An 8,125-nucleotide genomic window follows, 5' to 3' on the forward strand; every position below is an offset into this window, starting at 1 on the left:
TTACCAACTAGGGCTTCATTTAATATATGCTGTACTATCTGTGTAACAGGGGCAATGTACAGTCATCAAGGAGGTAATGTGGGACATTAACCCTGCAGTAGCAATGGGTTAGCTAATTGTGTGAAAAATATCTTGCTTCATTAATTGTGATAATGTGTTGGGAATGAGGGCTGACTATAGTCCATACACAATATTAGTTTATTATGTATAAGTATGTTGTACAACTTGTATGTCTATGCTCATGCGTTATGTCAACCATATGTGGGAATCCCAGCTGAGTGATAGGTTATGTATGCAATGTGACATTTTGTATGCTCTCCACCATTCCAATATGGCACCCCCTGTGACAATTTGGTTCATATATTAGTTTTTAAACCATGTCCTTTCTTTAAGTTGTCACTATACACTTTAAGTCCTGATACAATGTACTGCTGGTCATGTGATCAAGGCCAATGACCGTCTAAATGCATTAGGAGTTTTGGCTGTGCCGATCATTAGACTAATGTTGGGAAATTTGTAGGGAATCTAGGACCGAGGATCCTCCCCTACGACTTTGCAAGTAATGACGAGTTTGTGCAGAAAAATGCACAGATGTGATTGGCTGCCAACACTTCAACCAGGAAGTGTTGGCAGCCATCTTGGGACTCAGCTTTAGCCGAGTCCCAACAAAAAACACAAAAAAGGAAAAGGGGCCAGGGTGGAGAGAACCTGACTACTTAGCTCTGGTGCCGAGGTCCACAGAAGGATTGCGACAGAGCAAAAAAACACTTTTAAAAAACAACATTGGTGCAAATTCACTGTAATATATATTTTTTTAAAACAAGCACGGTCTCCCGTGCTTGTTTTATAATAAACCCTTGAGTGGGCCAGGTCCAGGCATCCCCCCCCGCAGCCTCCCCAGGCCACTCCCTCAATGGGGCTAAAATAGAAGAAGAAAGAGGGTCAGTTGTGGACCCTTGGCCCTGAGGACCAATTTCTAGGTTGAGGGGGCCCCTCGGGGAGCTATACATGGCTGTTGGGACCGCCACGCCATAGGGCCAGCTTCTGCTATGTCCTGGGGAGCCCACTCCCGGGACATAGCTGTTTCCTCCGACTTGGTAGCAGCTTTAACAGCTGCTGCCAAGTTAGAGCAAACACTCCGCTCGCAGCGAGGAAGAGCTAGCAAACAGCTCGTCCTCGCTGCGAGCAGAGGTTTCCTCTCTTTCCCTGTTTGCGGAGAGGCAAGAAGGGAAACTGAGGAAACATTGCTCTCACAGAGAAGGTGCTGCTTTAGCGGCTCCCTCTCTGTGACAGCAATGCTGGCACCCCCAGGAGGCAGGGAGCCAGCTAGGACCACGGGACCTTCAGTCTGCTCCCCCAGTCCCCAACCATGGTGACTGGGTGCCCGAGATAACAGGGCTGGGTCCCAGGGGATAGGCTCCCCAGGGCCAAGATAGGCCTGGGGAGGAGGGCCGCATGCCTTTTCCCCCAAAATAAAATGTTTAGACCGGGCCTTGGGGGATGTAATAAGGGAGAGCATAAGCAGTGCGGGGGCCTGAGTTATAGTTAACTAAGGTAATTATAATTGCTGAATTTCACTGGTTTTGTACGAGGAAAATCTGAGCCCAACTATAATGTCCCTGTAACCTTTGCTTTTTTCAATACATTTCTACATTTTTTTTTATTCTATTTTCTAACTATAATGAACCTGTAACCTTTGGTTGTTTTAGTGAATTTCTACGTTTTTTAAAATTCTATTTTCTAACTATAATGTCCCTGTAACCTTTGGCTTTTTCAGTGAATTTTAAAGTTTTTTTTCAATTTTCAATTGGTGCATGAGTGTCTTTGAAGGTCTGTGAATGAGAACATGAGTGTCTGAGTGGGTTTTTGAGTGGTTGTGTGAGTGTTTAATTGGGTCTGTGAGTGGATGCATGAGTGTATGAGTAGGTCTGTGAGTGGGTACATGAGTCTCTGAATGTGTCTGTGAGTGAGTGCATGAGGTTCTGAGTGTGTATGTGAGTGAGTGCATGAGTCTCTGAGTGGGTCTGTGTGTGGGATTGTGAATCTCTGAGTGGATCTCCAACAAGCCAGGGTCCTTCCTGTTATCTATATGCCACAAGTGCTTCTTTGTTTTGTGGAGATGTTGTTACATTCCTCAGATTTAAGAATGTGCCACCAAAATCTGCAGGAAACACACGGGCCCTTTGGTAGCCCGGCTTTCTTTGAATAGGGAAAGGGGGCCCTCTCAGGGCTGGGTTTGGCCCCAGGAATCCCACCCCTGGGGCCCGGCCATGACACCTGGGTGCTCTGGGCACCGACTGGGCATGATGGGGACAGCGGGGAAGCCTCAAGGCCCTTTCGGCTCAGCAGGCTACTTGCCTCCTGTGGGAGCCGGCATTGCTATTGCACACAGGGAGCTGCTGGAAATGCAGCTCTCTGTGTGCAAGAGCAATAGTTTCATCTTTTTTCCTGCCCACGTCTCCTGACAGAGAAAGAGATGAAACCTCTGCTTCCAGCAGGCAGGAGCACTTCGACAGCTCCCGCCTGCAGGAACCAGAGTGTTTGCTTTTGCTTGGTGGGAGATGTCTAAGCTCCCGCGAAGCAAAAGCAAAAAGCTATGTCCCAGCAGGGGGCAACCTGGGGCATAACAGGAGCCGGCCCTGGGTAATGCCACCCTCAGGAGTGGGGCTGTGTGCTCCCCTCTTTTGATTTTTAAGGGTCTTCCCCAGGGTGGTGGTGGACGGACCAAAGGGCCAAGAATGGCCCAGGAGGGGGGGACCACGTGGCCCTCTCCTTCTAAAAAAAAAGCCCTGGGGAGGTGGTGGTCCCATGGGCATGTGGGGGGCCACCCACACTAAATTTTGAATATAGCCCCAGGGAGGTAGGGTCCATGGGGCCATGGGAGTCCGCACAGCCCCCCCATGATATTTTGTTTAGTATAGCCCTGGGGAGGTGGTGGTCCTCGGGCCTGGGGGGGGGGCAATCGGCCCCCTTGCATTAATATTCATATTAGCTCCGGCAAGGTGGTGGTCCCTGGGGAATAAATAAGCCCTTGGATGGGTCCCTGTGCGCCCTCCTCTATTCTCTTTTTTCTGCAATTTTGTTTGGGACTTGGCTGATGCCGAAAACCAAGATGGCTATCAACACTTCCTAGTTGAAGTGTTGGCAGTCAATCAGAGCTCTGCAGCTCTCTGCACAAGCTCGTCATAATTTGTGAAGTTGCTGCAGCCACAGACATACAATTTCGGATTTCCTTAAATTTCTCAACAACTACTGAATGGATTTAGACCAAATAACTGAAAGTACAATCTGCGGAACAAAATCTACCTTTCTGACAAAATTGGTGCAATTCCATCCAGCGGTTCGGGCTGTAATCATGTTCAAAGCGCCTATGGGAATTAACATGTGAAACACACTTCTTTTGACCCCCATTTTTCTCAGCCCCCCTTGAGGGATCACCCCGAAACTTTCCATGCACAATCTTTATCTAGATTGTGTTCTTTTTGGTATTTGGTGTAAGTCCATTTATTAGATTTTAACACATTAAGGTTCAAATGTAATAGACATATCATGCTTTTGTAGTACAGAGGGGCCAGCAAATCTAATGCTAAGATCTGAGTGACTGCCTTACATCAACAAAGGTGTTTGGCAGCCATTCTAGGACATGGGGACTTAGGTTCTATGGTCAACATTTTTTTGAAAACTAGGGCAGCAGGCCTGCCTTTTCAATTAAAATTTCCCTGGGATGGACCGTAGCCCTGGGGTCAGCACATTATTCATAAAAGGGATGCATGTGTGTGATCCCCCTCACCAAGCTATTTAATGGCCCTACTCCATATTCCCTGGGGCCTCAGTAATTATAAATATTTTTTATTGGGTAGGGGGCATGGACTTCAGCTCCTCAAGCCATTTAATGACCCAGGGACCGAATATATTTTTTGTTTGTGGAAGAGTGCAGGCAGGGGACAAAACCCTTATTCCTGCCTGTGCTCTTATGGGCAATGAATATAGGTTTGCTCCCACCCAGGGGGAGCTGAAACAAAAGCTGCTCCCTAATGGCAGGAGCAAACCAATGCAGCTGTCTCCAACCGTCACGCAGTATGGGTACTGGCACGGGAGCCGGTGAGGCAGCAAAGCAATGCTCCCCCCTCAAGTGCCCTAATGGCTCTTGATGTTGTGGATGTGATCGGGGAACCCACTAGAAAATAAAAGAATTGCCAGCTTCCACCGCCACCCAGGATGGGTGCTGGAAGAGGAACTGACCTACCAGCGGGGGCCCCTGGCCTTACCTGCAGCCTCCAAAATCTTCAAGTTGTAGGATGCCCTGGGCAGGACCTGGGCACCCAAATATAAATATATATATTTTACAAAACAGCACAACTGCGAAATGTGTGGAGTAGCGGCTCATTTCACATTCACTGCTCCAACCAAGAAGCACCCCATAATGCCCTGCAAGGGCTTTTTATCTGAATATTTTTCTCCTTGTGGTGCCCACAGAAGGGGCTATGGCATCACCTTTTTTTTTTTTTTTGTTATGTTGTTGGGACTACAAGGAGTGCAGCAGCCCTCCAGCATCTTAAAAAAGTTGCAATAAGTCTCTTGGGTCATTGAATACATGACCCAAGGAGGGTTGCCATATTTTATAAACCACTCTAAGCTGGAGCTGTATGCTCTTTCAGCTGAAGTGAGGGGATCACTTGTGATTGTTTTTAGCCCTGAAATTTATGGCCTGGATTGTGTTAAAAACAACAAGGCATGGTAATGGATGTTTTGAGTAAAATGCATTATTTGAAATATGTTTGTAACAGTAATTATTAATAATTATTGCTGTGCATGTACAAGGGAATACATTGGAATATAGTTATTGGTAAATTATTGTGATGATTTGATGACAAAGACAATAGGTCTGCTTTATATATGTTGTTGCACCGAGCCACATATAAAGCCTGCCTTTTATATTTTGCTGTGTTAAACCTTTGAAAAAGCCAATAGGTCTGGCTTACTTAAAATAACACTTTTCATTTTGTTACTTTACATTTGAAAAACCTCAGAAATTCACTGAAAAAAATCAAAGGCCAAAGTGAGGCTATAGTTAGCTTACCATAATATTATCTTACTTTACATTTAAAACACAAGAACATCTCAAAAATTCACTGGAAAAAAACAAAGGTCTAAGTGATGTTATAGTTAGGTTAAAATGTCAATAAAAAAGTCAACATATTTTTAAAGTAAAAAATAAAATACCGAAATTCACCAGTTAAAGTTAAATGAAGTAACGTTAGATCATGTAAGTGGGGGTGATTTGCACATAAACCAGGGGATCTTGAAGGATGCTGACCATCAGGACCAAAAAAAATTGGATGGTGAAAGAGTGTTGAAGTGTAGGAGCTTTACCCACTCTTCATATGCACAGGATTGGTGGAATGCTGTTAGGCACAGCCTTGGCTGTGGAACCCATCATAGGGAAACTGGTGACCCACAGTCAACTGCCCACATATTGAAGAAATAGAAACAAAGCCATACACCACAAACTTAAACATAACAAAAGACACAGAAAACAAATAACAGTTTGACTGGGGAAGCTTAGATTGAATACTGCAGGCAGGGAGACTATGTCACGCATCGTAACTGAAACATAAAACATAAGCACACAATCAAACAGGTGTTTGGAAGACCAACAACCAAAGACAACGCTGCACTCCAGATGTAGGGATACGCATGTACTGGGGCACACAGACAAAGAAATGCACACATAAACTTAAACACACCAAAATGAATTGATAACCCTGCTAACGTCTGTTGAAGGATTTCAATACACAATCCTTATTCAGATCTCCCATTGGAAAACAGGCACTCAAAAACAACAGTCTACTTACTATAGACAAGAGACTCGGACATGCAAGCAGCAACCTAACCAAAATTAAAATCCAACTGAGCACACTCAAATTGACAAGGGTTGTTTCAAGATCTGATCCCTCTTCAGTGTCCACTTTCAGGATAAAATCCTAACCAACAGAAAACATACTGCACAAGCATAAGAGATGCAGACACCAGTTCCAGGAAGGGTGCATGGCTCAAACTTCCTTTCAGGGGTCATGCTATTGGGAAACCAACTACCATTAGACGACAGTCTGCACCATAACAACAGGCGATGCAGACATACACCATATCTCAAAGACAAGTCCCACTAATCACACTTTCACATGTTTCACTTGGAAGGTTACGATACAAACTCCCTTTTCTCGAGGTCCACTTCGGTGGGACAACCCACAATCAGCACAAAACAGCCGACACATTGAGGCATCAAGTACAACTGATGAACATGGCTCTATACAAAGACCATCCAATATTATGTAACAGATATTGAAAAAATGAGGTGCAAATTTGTGTAGGGATTATGGAATTTTCGGAAAATGACTATGGAAACATCCTTTTTCAAACTAAGGAACACCCCTGGTAAAATGTGGTTGCTCTATGGGTGTGCAATAAAAACGTTTTGGTTTCCAGTTATGAAGTGTCTAGTTGTCCGGTGCAAAGCTTTGTAGGTTTGGTAAAAAGCATTTTTGCGGTCAAATGAAGAAAATTAGTTGAAGATACCATTAGTACTAAACTTATAACATTATCAATAATATGGGATCTAACGAATGGGAGTTTGTATTTAATTAGCTTTTTGTGGATTTAAGTGCGGGTATGAAATGTTGGAGAGCTGTATTGGAGGATGTGGTGTCCGGTGGTCACTTTATTTGGACTGGGCAGTTATGAACACAAACAACACAAACACGCATGAACAGATTATTACACTGGGAGTAGAAGTTGGTAGGGACCAAAAGGCTGGCCATGGCACGTGGAGACCTGAGTTCTAATCCCTCCTTTGGAATTCGACATTAAATTTTGTGATTCTTGACAAACCCCTCAATAAAATTATGTAATGTAATTTGAGGTTAATGCAGAGCCAGTATGTAGAATTCCACCGAATGTGCACGATCTTCAATATATATCTGATTTGTCTGGAATACGGCAGCTGTTGATTGCTATTTTACACACACAGCAATACCATACCATAAAGCCACTCACATAGAAATTAATAATTAAACAAATCTGTGGATATACCTTACTACTAAAATTATCCAGTCTTCGCAAAAAAAGCATGTCAGCAAAATTCTTGAAAAGTTGTTTTCTGTGATTCTAATAACGTAACTAATTGTAAGCGCTGACAATGTAGAGAGATAACTTTAACAGGGGTTACAGTGGCGCGCCCAGAAGTACACTGTATCCTTCATTAACTAAACACTTACGAGAGTGCGTGAGTGACGCTCAAGAAATGTTCAAAGTACCATCCTGCGTGCAAAGCGTTATATATTGTTTTGCTTCCACTGTCATACCAGTCCCGGCACAAACCTTAGTAAACGAGGGCCCGTGTGTCAATCAGTTGAGTTGGGATGAATTTCCTGATTTTCAAACCTGCATCTTAACCGCGAGTCTGTGGACCACCTATCCTATCTACAGAATGACGATTGGCTTGCTCCGTATGGTCGCAAGCGCACGACTGCGCGCTTGTTTCACCTCAGTTACCTTCTCTGATGAAAGTGGCTCTTCACGAAGCAAGCGGCTGCCCTCGTCTCCCCCAGCTGTCGCCGGTGCACGGCTCTTAGCCTCTGGGCCCCTGCTCTGTAGCTTTGGCAGCTCGCGGGTAGTGTGCCTTGCGTGGAGTGAGAGTATGTGAGCTTCAGGCCGCCCCTTCCGCATTTACACCTATTCCGCCTAAGAAAACACCTCTCCTTAGAAGATTGAGTTACATGCCGTTTCCATCCCAGGGGACGAGTTTCAGCATCACATTATCAACTAATGTCTCATAATCAGCAGACACGCATTAAGAATTGCGCCCTGCTTTTCCTAGGTGTTCCGTATATAAAAAATCATATGCATGTGTTTGTGCGCTTACAATGGGTAAATCCTGAAATAAATACTTCCGGACTGTAGTAGAAAATGGAAACCCCAGGGGGACAGCAGTAGTGAGAGACTGTTTTACTCAAAACCATTCATAAGTATTTTAATTGACAAAAGTTGAAAGGCAAGAACAGTTAAGACGAAGTGAATAATATACGCTTATGTAATTACATTTCAATAGAAATATTAACCAATAGTG

General features: G+C 44.3%; 1 protein-coding gene across 1 annotated transcript in view; it reads right to left on the bottom strand.

Annotated features, from left to right (window-relative positions):
• The window catches only part of LOC138302077 (mucin-5AC-like), a 263,254-nt gene extending 255,545 nt beyond the window's left edge, over nt 1–7,709 (bottom strand). The window contains exon 1 of the mRNA XM_069242465.1: nt 7,552–7,709. The gene's annotated coding sequence lies outside the window, so the exon portion shown is untranslated. The remainder of the gene's footprint in view (nt 1–7,551) is intronic.
• Between the last annotated feature and the right edge of the window lie 416 nt (nt 7,710–8,125).

This window comes from Pleurodeles waltl, chromosome 6 (assembly GCF_031143425.1).
Source record: "Pleurodeles waltl isolate 20211129_DDA chromosome 6, aPleWal1.hap1.20221129, whole genome shotgun sequence".
In the NCBI taxonomy this organism is placed as follows: Eukaryota; Metazoa; Chordata; class Amphibia; order Caudata; family Salamandridae; genus Pleurodeles; species Pleurodeles waltl.